This window comes from Macrobrachium rosenbergii, chromosome 14 (genome assembly GCF_040412425.1).
Source record: "Macrobrachium rosenbergii isolate ZJJX-2024 chromosome 14, ASM4041242v1, whole genome shotgun sequence".
Classification (NCBI taxonomy): Eukaryota; Metazoa; Arthropoda; class Malacostraca; order Decapoda; family Palaemonidae; genus Macrobrachium; species Macrobrachium rosenbergii.
Genome location: NC_089754.1, coordinates 4,120,339 through 4,136,830, shown reverse-complemented (window position 1 = coordinate 4,136,830; position 16,492 = coordinate 4,120,339). Strand labels below are relative to the sequence as shown.

Sequence of the window (16,492 nt, the reverse complement as noted above, 5' to 3'; positions counted from 1 at the left end):
GTGGAGTGACTGGCCTCTCTTCTTTCTCCCCATCCTGGCTCTCTTCCCATGGGCAGGAGCGGTGACGGATGAGCCATGCTGCTGGATCTGGCGGTTGATGTAGGTAAGCACCCAACGGGAGCTCCCTTCTATTTTCCGTTCAGGTTGATACAAGCAACCCCACTCCTTCCCCTTGCAAGCCGGGGGGAAGGAGACCATGAGTGTAAGACAGATCCAATGCTTATGATTGCCTTAATGTCATCCGACTCCAAGTTCTTCCTAGCCTACTTTGCATGAACTGACGATTCCTCTTTCATGCAGAGGGACCCAGAAGTCTGACAATTGATCCCGCGTTTCTTAAAACCTGATAATTTTGTCAAAGGCAGTTTTCCCTTCCTGGTCGATAGACAAGGTGTGTTGAACTCCAGTCAGTTCAGGAGACTCACTCAGATTCCTCCCTCCAACCAGTGAGTCTTCCTAATGCAAAGGACCGAGGGTTTGTATATCGTGTCGGAACAAATCACAGTTTTTAAAAGTAAATTGTATTTTTCCTAACTATACAAACCCGAGGTCCTTTACATTTCATGTCCACCTCATACCACCCCTTAATCTGATACATGGGCTGAAAGGCAAATCGGAATGTTAATATTTGAAAATTAGTAATTATTAGGTAAATCATTTATTTATCATGCAAAAGAAACATATGTACATGTTACATGTCAGAAAAATCCTCTCATCTAAATAAGAGAGAGAGAATTATTACTTTTATTTATTTGTTATTATTTAATCTTGTTAAACTTAATATTTGAAAATTAGTAAGTACTGTAAATCATTATTTTATCATAAAGTATACCCTCTAAAAATGCTTATACTGTGAAGTCAAAGAGACAGAACTGGGTACTAACTTCTTTATTTACCTGGGCACAGGTATACATAGCAGAGTGCAGATGGAAACAAAGTGCCCGACCTCCGATTGCCGTGACCCACACTCTGAGCGAGAGCAATTTGTGTTTGTTGACAGACAAACAAATGGTAATTTTAAGAGACATACTTACAATGATAAAATATATATCGGGCAGAAAAGCCAGGAAATTCTACATACGCTTTGAGGCCTCTCTTCCTCCTCCTTCCCTGTCCTCCAATATATACATGAGATTCTTGACATGTTAATAAGTGCGATGCATGAACGTGATTGATGAGGAATGAAGAGACGTCTGACGCCTTTACAATACTATCAACCTGAAACACTTACTTAATTTAATTTCAATAGTACTTCAGTATAATTTTATTATTTCAGTAGTATCAATTCTGAGCACCTATCTTCACTTTAATGAATATTGAGTCCATCCTGAATGGAAGGGAGAAAACCAGTTTTCTCTCTCTTCTTTGAGTTACGTATTTAATCTTAGAGTGTTGTTATTATTATTATTATTATTATTATTATTATTATTATTATTATTATTATTATTATTAACATTTTAAAATTAGTATATAATTTTTTATTATAAAAATGTATATAGTCACAAAATAACTTCAAAATGCACTAATTAGTGAATATTTCCCGACAAAAAAAGTCAGTGAATTGCCGAATTTTTCATGAATAATTTATAGATACGTTCCACAGAAAATCCAGCGAATCGGTGAGTCTGCAAATGGTGAGAACAGAATACAGGGGTTTCACTTATACAACTTACCCGGTAGTTACATATAGCTGTCGTCTTTGGCGTCACGGCAGTATTCAAATTTCGCGCTAAGCTATCGTCGTTACAAAGGTGATCCCTCTACCCCGCCCTCTATCGGGTATCGGGAACAAATCCCCAAGAACACGTCATTAGTTTTTGCGTGCGAACCGGTAATATCTGGTTCTGCTGCTGGTAGTATTTCTCAACAATTCGAACTTCTAATTCCTTTTTTGGTGAAGTACTCGGTTTGTTGTTTTTTGCTGGCGCTAGTTATTGCTTGAGAGTTATTATTAGTTAGACTATTATGTCTGATTCTGGTTCTAGTGGTATCGGTTTGCTGCAAAACCAGGCTTGTTAAGCTTAGTTTAGATCCGCACACTTCGTGCTTTTCATGCAGGGGGCAAAAATGTTCTGCTGATTTGACTTGTAACGAGTGTGAACTTCTAACTTTGTCTGACTGGAGTGCTTTGGGAAGTACATGAAGAAGCTAGAAAGAGATAGGATTAGGAAGGCCTCTTCTAGGTCTTCGAGGTCAGGAGGTAGTCAAGAGGTTTTTGTAAACCCTATTATCCCTGCTCCCCTGTAGTTCCTGTAGTTTTACCTACCCCGGACACGTTTCTCCCAATCCTGATACCGTGTCAGTCCTTAATGCGTTTATGTCTTCCATGCAGAAAATGGGGACAATTTGCATGGTTAGTAGACCGCAGTGATAATGCGAGTGTTGTGCCTTGTGTAAGTGTTGTGGAGGAGGTAGCTTCTCGGCCCATTCACGCTCCCAGGTCTAGGCCCCTGTCAGGCTCCCAGGTTCCAGGGAGAAGGCATGCGAAAGCCGAAAGGAGGTGAGTGGGACCTGCTCCCGAGTAGTTGCCCCCTCAAGCAGTCCTGTTGCCGCTTCCCAGGCTGCTGACCCTCACCACCGAAAAGGTGAGGAGCGGAGAGTGTCGAGTGGATCCAGTTGGAGTTCCTCCCGCCTAGAGGTTGGCGTTTCGCGACTCTTCTAGACCTTTGAAGAGGTCTCGTCTGCTTTCTCCATTGAAGATTCCTAAGAAGAAGGCTCTTCTGGAGGATCCTTCCCCCTCCTGTAGCTTTTGGGCAGAACCGGAGAGGCTTTCTTCGTCGGACTCGTCTCATTCGTTATCGGCGGATCCTCCCTATCAGACGATTACATCTGAGAGGCCTGCTCCTTTGGCGCCAGCGACTCCTGTGACTCCTGTTCCTGTGGCGCCTGCTCCAGCATTCGATGAACCTCAACAGCTTGTGATTGACGGAATTAACGCCCGTTTGGACTCGATTTTACAACTTTTGTCTAAAAATCAAGTCTCTTCTTTGGCTCCTCCTCACGATGCCAGCGGCGCCACCTCAACTCCTCGTTCTGTGTCGCCCGGTAGCGCCGCCGCTGCGCCTCCGTTGGCGCCTCCTTTGGCTGCTGTGCCGATTGCGCCTCCTTTGGCGCCTCCTGTGATACCAGCGGCGCCGCCTCGGCGACTATGTCTGCCGCTCGGTAGCGCGCCGCTGCGCCTTCATTGGCGCCTCCTGTCGTTTGTGGTACCGACGGCTCCGCCTTTGGCGCCACCTTCGGTTGCTGTATCAACTGCGCCTCCTTTGGCGCCTCCCGATGGCTCCTCAACAGGCTCAAACTCTTTCGGTGACACAGCAAGAATATGTCACTAGCCTTCCAGCCCCGGCTCGTGTAACTCAAGTCTCAGTTCAAGGAGACTTGGATGAAGATGTTGTCCAGCTGGACTTATCCCCAATTTCTGACGAACTCCTCTCGGCTTAGAGTAGCAGTGTAAGGAGGAGAAGTCTCTGCAACTCTCTTCCTACAAGAAGCTCTTGAAGTTCTTTATTGAGAACTTCCTGATTCGTTCTCGCCTGCGGCTCCTCCGTCTCCTGGGTCCCAGTACAAGAGGGACAAGGCTTCTGTTTCTTCTTGGACTTTACCAAACTTGTCCTGTCCGTCTCGGCGAAGAAAGGCCTTAAGAAGATGGATGCTTGGCTGGCCGAGAAGAGGGAAATTGGAAAGAACGTCTTCTGTCTTCCCCCTCCTCGTCGTTCCTTCCGTAACCGGAGTTGGTATGAGACGGGAAATGTTTTCCCTGGGTGTGGCTGCCTCCGCACAGGGGGACTTCTCCAGTCTCATGGATGCCAGTAGGAGGACCGCACTTAATTCTGCGAAGGTCTTCTTTACGTCCTCCGAACTGGATCAAGTTTTCAAGAGCGTATTTCGGACTCTTGAAATTGTGAGCTTCCTGGACTGGGCGATTGCGGCCTTAGCCAGGAAGATTAAGGATTTTAATCTTCCTTCCGAGCTCTTGGATGATGTGGTAGGAGTAGTGGATTGCATGGATAGGGGCATCTGCGGCGGTGCAGTAGAACTGGCCTCTTTATTTACGACAGGGGTTCTCAAAAAGAGGCAACTTTGGTGCTCCTTCCTAGCAAAAGGTGTTTCTTCAAGCCAGAAGTCGGCTCTCTTGTTTTCTCCTTTAAACAAGGCTCATCTGTTTCCAAGAGTTGGTTGCTGCAATTTCCCAGGCGTTAGCCCAGAAGTCAACCCAGGATCTTTTGTCGCAGTCTGCCAAGAAAGCGAAGAGACCTGTGCTTTCTACCGCTTCTGTGCGCGGTGTTTCGTCCCCGCTTTCTCGTATGGACAGTATAAAGGAAGACCCTCTAAACGTGTTTTTGGCAGGGCCAGAGGAAAAGGCAAAGCCACGCCTAGAACCTCGACGGCCCCAGAGAAGAAATGAACCTTTTGTCCTCCATTCAGCTGTAGGAGCCAGACTGCAAAGGTTCTGGCAAGAGTGGCAACAGATCTCGGCAGACCCTTGGGCGATCCAAGTATTAAAAGAAGGATATGCCATCCCCTTCCTTTCCAAACCTCCTTTAGTGGAGGCTCCAGTTTCTTTACAGGCGTACTCGCACAACTCCGCGAAACTAGGCGCCCTTCGCTCAGAAGTCCGAGCCATGCTGGAGAGAGGCGATAGAGCTGCTTCATGCCCCTCTATCTCCAGGTTTCTACAATCGTCTGTTCCTGGTTACGAAAGCATCAGGGGGATGGAGACCCGTCCTGGACGTGAGTGCGTTGAATGTCTTCATTCAGAAGACAAAATTCTCCATGGAGACAACTCAGTCGGTCTTGGCGTCTTTACATCAGGGGATTGGATGGTTTCGATAGACCTCCAAGACGCTTATTTTCACGTCCCGATACACCCAGCTTCAAGGAAGTTCCTGAGGTTCGTCTTGAGGGACAGGTTTATCAGTTCCGTTCCCTCTGCTTCGGTCTGTCGACAGCCCGCAAGTTTTCACAAGGATCCTGTTGTCAGTAGCCAGACATCTTCACCTGGAAGGAATTGAGTTTCCATGTACCTCGACGATTGGCTGCTCAAAGCTGCTTCGAGGGAGAGCTGTTTGGAGGACCTATCAAAGACTCTTCAATTAACGAAGTCTCTAGGCCTCATTATCAATGAGAAGAAGTCTTGCCTTACTCCCAGTCAGCAGATTGTCTATTTGGGAGTGAGTCTGGACTCTCAGACTTTTCAGGCTTTTCTGTCCAACCAACGGATAGCCTCATGCCTGCAGAAGATCGACGACTTTCTGCAGAGGAAGATTTGTTCCGCAAGCGAATGGATGAGCCTCGTGGGAACCTTAACTTCAGTGGAGAAGTTTGTAAAACTGGGGCGCAAACCTGAGACCACTGCAGTTTTACCTGCAAGAGAAGTGGCCCAGAAACAGTTCCCGGACTCCTTCACATTCGCCATTTTGGGAAAGATAAAGGAGTGCCTCCGTTGGTGGAGGTCAGAAGGAAGGCTGTCACAAGGACTTCCTCTTCAGCTTCCGAACCCAGACCTAACTCTTTTTCCGACGCCTCGGACAAGGGCTGGGGAGCGACTATGGGGACAAAAGAAGTTTCGGGCCAGTGGCAAAGAGAAGAGAGAAACTGGCACATCAATCGAAAAGAAACTAAAAGCGGTTCACTTAGCCCTGTTAGCCTTTCAAAAAGAAGTGGAAGGCAAATGCGTCTTGGTCCAGGCGGACAACACGACCGCTCTGGCATACATTCGAAACAGGGGGCACTCACTCGTGGTCCTCTACGAGACCTCGAGGAGCTTCTAGTTTGGACGGAGGAGATCGGGACCAGACTAGTAACGAGATTCATTCAAGGGGAGAAAAATGTAGCAGCGGACCTTCTCAGCAGAAAGAACCAGGTCCTATCCAACGAGTGGACTTTACATCCCTGGTTTGCGAGGAGCTTTGGAAGATATGGGGACGTCCGCTCATAGATCTCTTTGCAACCGACAAAACGACTCGGCTGCCCCTTTACTGCTCTCCAGTTCCAGACAACAAAGCGGTTTTCGTGGATGCAATGTTCATGGACTGGTCGGACCTGGACCTGTATGCCTTTCCCCGTTCAAGATCCTGCGGCAAGTAATCTCGAAGTTCTCAAGCCATCGAAACGTGAGGATGACTCTGGTGGCTCCATTCTGGCCGTCCAGGGAGTGGTTCCCGGACCTTCTAAACCTACTGTCAGATTTTCCGAGACTTCTGCCAGAGAGACCAGATTTACTCAGACAGCCGCACTTTCAGAGGTTCCACCAAAACTTGTCCGCTCTTCATCTTGTCGCCTGCAGACTGTCAGGAGACTCATCAGAAAGAGAGGCTTTTCAAGAGAGGCTTGGAAGCTATCGCGAAGCCAAGAAGAGAATCCTCCGACAATGTTTACCAGGCGAAGTGGACACAGTTTAGGTCCTGGTGTCGAAGAGAAGGCGTGTCTTCTTCTTCGACGTCTATAGCCCAGATGGCCGATTTTCTCTTGTTCCTCCACAGAGAGAAAAAGCTTGCTGTACCTACCATTAAAGGGTATAGAGCCATGTTAGCTTCGGTCTTTCGACATAGGGGTCTTGAAGTGTCTTTGAGTCAAAACCTTTCAGATCTGATTAGATCATTTAATACGTCAAAGAGAGACCAGAAGAGACCAGTGGCGTGGAATCTTGACGTAGTGCTGAGATGGATTCACGGTCTCAGTCCTTTGAACCGATGGCGAACATCTCCTTGAAGGATCTCACGAAAAAGACTTTTTTGGTAGCTCTGGCTACGGCCAGGAGAGTAAGTGAGCTACATGCGATTGACAAAAGAGTAGGCTTTGCTAAGGGAAGGCAGTATGTATGTCTACTCTTGGTTTCTTAGCCAAGAACGAAGACCCGTCTAGACCTTGGCCAAGAGAGTTCGAAATTAAGGACCTTTCCCAATTGGTCGGTCCCGAAGAACCCGAAAGGTACCTCTGCCCTGTGAGAGCTCTCAAGTTCTACGTTCAGAGAACGAAGAAGCTCAGAGGTCCCAATGACCACCTCTGGTGCTCGGTTAGAGATCCTTCTAGGCCTCTCTCTAAGAATGCCCTTTCTTTCTTTTGAGAAGCCTGATAAAAGAAGCTCATGAGCAGTGTGCTGACTCGGAGATGAGTATTCTTAAGGTAAAAGCGCACGAGATTAGAGCGGTTTCGACTTCTGTAGCCTTTAGCAGAAACTTATCTGTGAAGGACTTGGTTAAGTCCACCTTTTTGGAGATGCAAGTCAGTGTTTGCATCGCATTATTTAGTGGACGTACAAACTGTTTTCGAAGAGTGCAGTGCGCTGGGGCCCTTTATTGCGACTGACACGGTGTTGGGGAGGGTGAAAAGGAGTCCGCTCCTTAACTAACATTTTCACCTTGGTGTTGGGGTTGTTGTTTTTGAAGGTTGCCTGGAGATACATGATGTGTTAGTATCTTCCAGTTTTTAATCTTTGGTATTGGTTTTATGGTAATGTTAGGTGATCCCTCGTTTTGTTGTTCGTTGTACTGCGCCTGATCAAGGGCATCAGACTTGTCCGCACGCAGCCATGTTCTCTCACGGCAGGTACTGTTTTTATTGTGTCCGACACACGGATCCCATATATCCTCTCGGCACAATATAAAGGCCAGCAGACTACAGAGGCAGTAACCACTGAGTCAGCTACCTTTAAAGGTAAGGAACCTATGTCTAACTTGTTGCAAGTAGATAATTCCAAGAATTTTATTAGCTGCCAGTGCCCCACCTCCTCAAGGTGCCAATCAGCTATATGTAACTACCGGGTAAGTTGTATAAGTGAAAATGAAATTTTTATGATAAAATAACGTTTCACTTATACTTACCCGGTAGTTACATAATCATAACCCTCCCTCCTCCCCTCACCTGGGCAGTTGGGCAAGAACTTATGGCGTGTTCTTGGGACGGTTCCCGATACCCCGATAGAGGGCGGGGTAGAGGGATCACCTTTGTAACGATAGCGCTAGCGAAATTTGAATACTGCCGTGACGTCAAAGACGACAGCTATATGTAACTACCGGGTAAGTATAAGTGAAACGTTATTTTATCATAAAAATTTCATTTTTACTGTACCTCTCTTTGGGGAGGCAGTGCATTCCCTTGTTTGGCTCTTCCCAGCCCTTGAGGTCGGAAACTGATTCGCATTCCCCATTGGGGTCTCGTGTTTCGGGGGCCTTGAGTGCGCGACCCTTGGGTTCAAGCACTTGGGTTAGCAGACAAGAATCCCCTTTAAACCTTCTCCTCGAGGGGCCTTGTCCTCAGAGGAGATTAAAGGATGTCTTGAGGGCAGCGCTAGTTCACGGCAGAGCGTTTCGGCTCAGCTCAGCTCGCTCACCCAGCCCCTCTCGCGTTTCAAGACTGGCTTGGCTTGCTCGTCTGGCCCGTGATCGGGTTTATGTGATCAGCTCGGCTCTCTCGGCTCGTGTAGTTTGGCTTGCACGCCCAGCCCCCGATCGTGTTTATGTGATTGGCTTGGCTTACTGGGTTCAGCTAACAGAATCCTGTCGAGGTTCTCCTTCCTCAGAGGACTCAGCTCAAGTGAACTTTCATTCTCTTCAGGTTAGCGCTTCGCTGTAACGTTATTGCTCTCCTTCCTCCGTGCTGCCATCATCACCTCTGGTTGATGATCGCCCTTGGTCGGCCTCTGCTGCTGGTTCTTCTAGTAGGACAGGTGAGAGTGCTTTTCTCCTCTCCTCTTCCTTCAAACCCTTTCGGTTGCTGCTGGGGGATGTGAGTTGGGTAGAGAGGACTCCGACAAGTTTTTTATCGGAGTTCCACTACAAGGATCTGTGTCTCGGGCTTGGTTCTCGGATCAGTTGGCTGTACATCCAAGTAGTCGAGGGTGGTATTCTGGGTTCTGGCAAGGTTATCACTCCAAGGAGAAGAGATTAGGAGTGTCGCGCCCCAGGAGGACTCGAGGGCCTTCTTCTTCGGGATGCTCACACCCTCGGTTTTCTTTTCGCAGAGATGTTCACGCTGATTCATCAGCACAATGATCTCAGGGAGAGGACCATGGCATCCCCTATGAATACTCTTCACTGCTCCTTGCGAGGGTTTGGTTTGGGTTGCCATGGTCCTTGCTCACTATAAGGGCTTTTTCGATCAGTTGAATGCCTTTTCCCTGGACAAGGAGTTCATTTTGGTCGAGCCACTCAGTCAAGCTCCTTCCCCTTCCTCTTCCTTGACAGAAGCAATTCTTCTTGCCGCAGAGGGGGTCTTATGCCGACTAGCAGATTGTCCTGGCTCTGGCTTGTCCAGACTCGGATCTCTGTTTCTCTTTGCTGTGAAGGGCGTTCCCTCTTGCAACAAGGGGACACCACTATGGTATCCCTCCAGGTAGTCTCCTGATGAATCTCTGATCCTTCACTTTTTCAAGGCTTTGCCTCCTCGGATGCGATCATTCCTGAAGGGGTCTCTGCCTTCTAGATACTTTTCCTGTCTGAGGGTGTGTTCACCTACCCAGCACCAGACAGCAACCTGTGGGCAATTCTAGTGCTAAGAAGAGGGACACTGTCCTGATTCCAATCACCAGTCAAGTCCCAAGTCGTCACATTCCCAAAGAAACAGCCTTTACTCAGTTCTGCCTCCTTCTCTTGCGGAGAGTAGGTGGATACTGCAGTAGTCAAGGAACGTGCCAGGGCAACTGCTGTGTCCTCTGGAAAATGGCTGGCTAGCTGTTCCTCAGCCCCTAAGAAGTCTCAGGCTCCAAGGGCTCTCGCAAAACACCCAGCCTTCCTCATTCTCTTCTTAGAAAGTGCGCATATGTGTCTCTTTCAACCCTCTTTCCATTAGAAGAAGAGGGCAGAGGGAAGAGAGACTGGGAGAACGCTTAGAACATTGGTCTATATGACAGCAACATAGCCAAGACCTAGCAGTGGATATCCCTCAGGAGAAGTATCTGTTTCCTTTGGGTCTTGGCCTCCTTTCATCGAACTTCCATTCCATCTCCTCTCCCGTGTTCCCGACTTTGGGAGCAGCCAGCCCGGCTAGAGATAGTTGTCTTTGGTGTCCTGTCGTCGTTTCAGAAGCTGTCCCCTCAGGGGCAGCTTCGCCTTCGATTCTCTTAATGGAGAATGAAGGAGGCCTGCTTCCAGTTCTTAATCCTTTCCTCTCTCTCGAAGGATGAGGAAGGATTTAGGCTGGTGCTTGATCGACAGGAACCTCTGAATATGTCTGCATATTCTCCTCGAGACACGCTTCTGTTCTCAGATGCACTGACCGGGGAATAGGCGCACACCTGTAAGATCATTGACTTCGAGACAGTAAGTACCTTCTCATCAACATCCTGGAACTCAAGGCAGTTTCCTGGCCCTCCGAAGGTTTCAGGATCGGTTTTTTGAGATACTCTGGGGTATTATTAGAGAACAGCACCACAGTAGTGGCATATGTCAGCAAACAAGAGCATCTCATTTCCCTCCTGTTACTTCGGTTGACTGCAGGTGCTTGCGTGAACTTTGTTGCACCCTGTAGAGCCATCAGCCAGATACATTTCAGGCAGTGGGATATATTGGCAGACAAGCTCAGCCGCTGGCATCGAGTGACGGGGACAGAGAGCTCCCTTCACTCAATTCTTCACAGAGAGGTTGCTCGACTTTGAGCTCCCTATCATCCTTCTGTTCACCTCCCAGCTCAACAGAAGTCTGCAGGTCTTCTGCTTAATTGCACCAGACCCACGGACTGCTCACGGTGATGCATGCTGACTCGGTGGGACAACCTCGACATCTTCATCTTCCCTTCATATATGTTTAATTCGCATGGTGTTCAGGAAAGTGTCTTCACCCCAAATTTAGATGAATGCTGGAAGACTTCCTTTTGCCTGACCTGCTACCTCTGCTTCCAAGGCACCGAGAAGAGTTCCTTCCTGACCCAGCCTTCTGTGTTAGTGACACGGGAAGTGGTTCCTCAGGCAGTACAATCCCTTATGCCTTCACGACTAGAGACTACTTGGCTTCCCATGCAACCATAGGCTTCTCACCGAGCGGCAATGGAGATAGCTGGATATCTTTATCAATCCTCTGCAGCAGTCCCCAAGGGTTGGAGCTGTCTTTGCTGGTTGGTGTCGTTGACGGGACTTTTCTCCAGTCAGATCCACTCTTCAGCAGGTCATTGACTTCCTCATCTTCTTCGCTGAGAGTTACTTCTCTCTGCTTTAATTGTGAAGACTTAGGTCCACATTCAGCCTAGTCTTTCATTTGAAAGTAGCCTTCAATCGGTCTTGCTCTCTCGGGGACCTCAGGTCCCTGGACAGCATCTGACTCTCATTTAGGGTTCCTGCCTTGTGATCTGTGCGCCCTTGCGAGAGTCATCATACAGAGTCCCGACTCTCAAGACCATCTCGTCTCACTGGCATTGGAGAAAAGGATAGAAGATATTCACGGAGCTTCTTTGCTGTGAGCATTCAAGGGATGAAGATCAGTAGCTCAACTCTGCCTCAAATGTCGTAGTGAACTCCGTACCAGTTGGCACCTGTTACCAGGTTGGAGTTCTTCATGACCCCCTCCCCTTGGGCTTTGTAGTTGATGGTCCAGATCAGTCACTGATTTGCCATGTTAGGGTGCTGTGGTACTTTCTGAAGAAGTCTTGACATCTCTAATGGATGTCGATGACTTTGCCCTAGTACTAACTCCCCAGAAAGAAGGGTCCCAGGACACATCTTTCTTTCTGGCCTTGCGAGACAATCAGAAGGGCACACTCTACAGCTGAGGTTGATGACGCCTGTTGACTCCGCCTGAGAGCTCACGAAGTCAATAGCTTGGTCCATCCCTTGCATTCCTGAAGTTTCTGTCGGTCTGAAAGCAGAGATGTGGTCTCTGCCCACAAGTCCTTGGAACTGCTCTTCTTTGGACCTGTGGTGGCTGCTCAACAAGTTGTGTTTTCTTACCTGGCTTCTATAAGAGGACAGGTAGCATCTTGCCTAAGATGTATGGTTCTGGAAGTGAGAGGGATTATGAGAGTAACTGGCCTCCTCCTCCTCCTCCTCCTCCTCCTCCTCCTCCTCCTCCTCCTCCTCCTCCTCCTCTTCCTCCTCCTCCTCCTCCTCCTCCTCCTCCTCCTCCTCCTCCTCCTCCTCCTCCTCCTCCTCCTCCTCCTCCTCCTCCCCTCCTCCTCCTCCTCCTCCTCCTCCTGGCAAAGAATGGGACTCGAACTGACACTTGCTGGAACTTTCGTCTGATGCGGTAGGCTTACACACTGAGCACCCATTCTGTTTTTCTTTCCTCGAATCATAGAAGCAATCCCACTCCTTTCTCTAGCAAGGTGAGGAAGGAGACCCTGGCAATAAGACAAATCCTTCTCTGGTTTTTACCTTACTGCCTCCAACTCTTTAGATTCTTCCTAGCCTATTTTTTTTATGAGTTATGACTCCTCACTCAATCTGGGTTGGGGAGCTCTTCTACTGTAGAGGGTAAGGAAGTTTCAGGGACATGGTTTCAGGATGAGAGAAAGCTCCACGTCAGTGTGAAGGAGCTGAAGACAGTTCATTTGGTCCGACAGTCTTATGCAGCTGCGACGTTTGACAGAACAGTCGCAGCCCATTCGGACAATGCGACCACATTGGCTTACGTGAAGAACCAGGGAGGTACTCACCCTTCCCTTTACAAGGCAGCCAAGGATCTCCTCCTTTGGGCGAAAGGCAATCACACCAGGATTGTCACCCGCTTTATCTAGGACAAATTAAATGTCCTAGTGGACGAGTTCAGTCGTTGCAGGCAGGTTCTACCTACGGAATGGACACTGAATCCGCAGGTGTGCACCGATCTGTGGAAATGGTGGGGAAAGTTTTCGATAGACCTGTTTGCAGCATTCAGGAATGTCACGAACCACTTCCTGGTTCAGCAGGTTCTTAAATAAATGAGGACAGGAACTGAAGAGACCAGGGAGTCGAAAAACAAAACAAGGAAGAGGGAGCAAAACAAATGACAAACATAACCGTAAGCCTGTTTATTAATTATCTCTAAGTCCATTTACATATTTACAATTGAGTTCAGGTTCCAGCCAAAAACATGATAAAATGAATACAGCAGCAGCAGTTGACAGTAAATGAAATAATTAAGCTTGACACCATTACATTATCAGGGCCATAAACCTGCCCAACACCAGAGCCATACACTTGTCCCCACCTTATTATGATATGAAAATATCCTGAGCCATACACTTGCTCATTAACGTCAACAATAATGACATAAATCAACACCCAGAGCCATACACTTGCTCATCCATTTCTTATTATGATATGAAAATATCCTGAGCCATACACATGCTCATTGTATCACATAAAGAGACAAAAATATCCTGAGCCATACTCTTGCTCATTAACATCAACAATAATGACACAAATAAACACCCGAGCCATACACTTGCTCATCGTATCGCATAAAGAGACAAAAATATCCTGAGCCATACTCTTGCTCATTAACATCAACAATAATGACACAAATAAACACCCGAGCCATACACTTGCTCATCCCCATCTTATTATGATGTGAAAATATCCTGAGCCATACACTTGCTCATCGTATCACATAAAGAGACAAATATCCTGAGCCATACTCTTGCTCATTAACATCAACAATAATGATGTAAACAACCACAGACCAACAGCAATAAACAATTAATCAATAATAAAATAAACTGTAGCCTTCACACACACATTTACAACTCCTTCAGTTGTCACAAGGATGAATCATCCTGTGATGGTTATGGTTTAACCATCCTTCATCCTTGAACTGCAGACTACATGAAGGTAGCAAACTCCAGCTACTCCAAGTAACAACTCCATACTGAAGGACATCAACCTTGACCTGCAGGACGATCTCCTCCTTGACCTGCAGCGGCCAACAGGTAACCACCACCTGTTGCTGTCGAGTCCTTAACTGCCAACCTCATCCTCAACCTGCAGGACGATCTCCTGACCTGCAGCAGCCAACAGGTAGCCATCATCCGTTGCTGTCGAGATGTCAATCTGCTGCTGGGCTAACCTTAACTGAATCTGAAAAAGAGTGGGCAGCAAGTCATTGCAGCCTTGCACCAACATAACAAAAACACAGGATGGTAGGTAAAACAACCAAACAGTCCACACAAGGGTGTTACAAATTCATACAATCGAAATACCATAATATCTTACAGGAATCATTGCCTTCCCTTGATTGTTCCCCAGCCCTGGACCCTCTGGCAGGGACAATAGATCCAGTGCTCCAGGACTGGTCAAGCCTGGATGTGTACGCCTTCCCACCGTTCAGTATGGTGAGAGATGTCATAAGAAGTTTCTCTCCCACAGCAACATGTCAGTGACCCTCATGGCTCCATTTTGGCTGCAGGAGTGGTTCCTTGACCTTTTCAGGCTACTGGTAGATTTCCCAAGATTTCTGCCACAGAGATGAAGTCTTTTCTCAAACAGCCACACTTTCATTTTTTCCACCAAGGCTTATCCGCTCTTGCTCTGACAGGCTTCAGACTGTTTGGAAGCTTGTCAGAGCGAAGGGCTTTTCAAGACCAGCTGCAGAGGTGATTGCAAAGTTTAAACACCAGTCTTCCTCTAAGGTCTACCAGGCCAAGTGGGCAGTCTTCCGCAGCTGGTGTCGAAGACATGACGTCTCTTATTTTGAAACCTCTCTAGCTAAAATCGCAGACTTCTGCTCTTCCGGAGGTCTCCTCGAGGTTTAGCTACATCCACTATCAAAGGTTACAGAGCTATGTTAAATTCAGTTTCTAGACATAGAGGTTTAGCTTTGTCTGCAAGCCAAGCAAGACATTAGTGACTTGATTAAATCTTTGGACACTTCAAAGCAAGAAAAGACAACTTTGGTATCGTGGTATTTAGATGTTGTCCTTAAATGGCCTTTGGCCATCCATTTGAGCCCCTTCAATCCTCATCTCTCAGGGATTCAACTAGAAAAACCCTTTTTCTAGTGGCTTTGGCTATGGCCAAGAGGATTAGTGAACTGCAGGCCTTGGTTAAGAAGGTTGGATTTTCATGGGGAGATACGGTCTGCTCATTCACTCTTGGTTTTTTATTTTTAGCAAAGAATGAAACTCCGTCCAATCCCTGGGCCCGTTCGTTCACTGTCAAGAGCTTAACGGACATCCTCAGACCAACAGACCAAGAGAGAGCTCTTTGTGTAGTAAGAGCATTAAGGCATTATCTCGAGAGGACTAATAGGATCAGAGGCCCCTCTCATAACCTCTGTTGCTTGGTCAAGAACCCATCCCGTCCGATGCCCGAGAATGCCTTGGCTTTCTTCTTGAAGGATGTAATCTGAGTCACACTCGGAAGTTCGAGAGGATGACTTTCCCATTTGTAAAGTCGAAGCTCATGAGATAAGAACAGTTGCCACTTTGTTGGCCTTCAAGCGCAACTTGTCTCTATCCACGATCCTGCAGTCCACTTACTGTACGTGTAGTTTGGTGTTTGCTAATTTTATTTACGTGATTTAGAGACAGCGCAAAAAATTGCAGTACCTTAGGACCATTATCCATGGCTGGCATGGTATTGGGGGATGAAAGATGGGAGGTATTCCTTCTATTTCTCTGTCTCCTCGCCTTGATATAGGTTGTCAAGTTTTAGGAAGCTTGGGCGTACTGCGTACCTGAAGTACCCACCAGTTGTTGTGTTTTTAATGGATGGGTAATGGTTATTTGATTTTATTTGTTGTGTAGGTAACAGAGTTATCTGGTTGTTGTTTGTGGTACTGCACCCAGGGCAGGGGCACTTGTTTTTATATTGTAATGCTTTAGCAGCCAATGGAGTACTCCTCGGCTGCAAAGCTTCCACTGAAGTAGAGGTGCCCCATAGCTTTACTGCCACCTCCTATGGGTTGAGACGAGCACCAACCAGAGGCAGTATCTTCCTGCTGTAGCTCTCTCACCAGGTAAGGTTACAACAGGCATTTCACCAATGCTAGCTACCTTTCTGTTTCAAATTCATCTCCTATATTGAGTGTATATGAGTAGTTAGTGTCCATGTATCCCACTTCCTGTCAATGTTGGAGTCACCTATGTAGTTAACTTGGTAAGTTACTTATATAAAGATGACATTTTTATAATAAAATAAAGTTTTATTATAATATACTTACCAAGTAACTACATGATCAGAGCCCTCCCTCTTCCCCGAAAGTGGGCAGGCCGAGTTACTTACACCAAAGCAATAGAAGTACTACCGCGAACTTCAAAATTTAAGCTGCCACGATAGTAGAAACTAATAGGTATGTAGTTACTTGGTAAGTATATATAAAATTTATTGTATTATAAAATGCAATTTTTATGGAAACAATAAATGCTTCGAAAGGTCTTTGAAGGGTGTAAAAGATGAGTTTGGGGCAAGTAAAAGCATATCCTAGATTAGGCCTTGACACAAATAATAGAAATTTTCAGTTAACAGACAGCACAAGTGACCAGTAAGTCTAATGTTGAGAAGTTCTGCTGTATCAGGTGACAAGTTGAGGTAAAAGAGAGACAATAGTTGACCTTGATTGGGCAACTTCACAACCCTAGACTTAGG

General features: G+C 46.9%; 1 protein-coding gene across 1 annotated transcript in view; it reads left to right on the top strand.

The window, feature by feature from the left end:
* The window catches only part of Fibp (acidic fibroblast growth factor intracellular-binding protein), a 657,671-nt gene that overhangs the window by 38,923 nt on the left and 602,256 nt on the right, over nt 1-16,492 (top strand).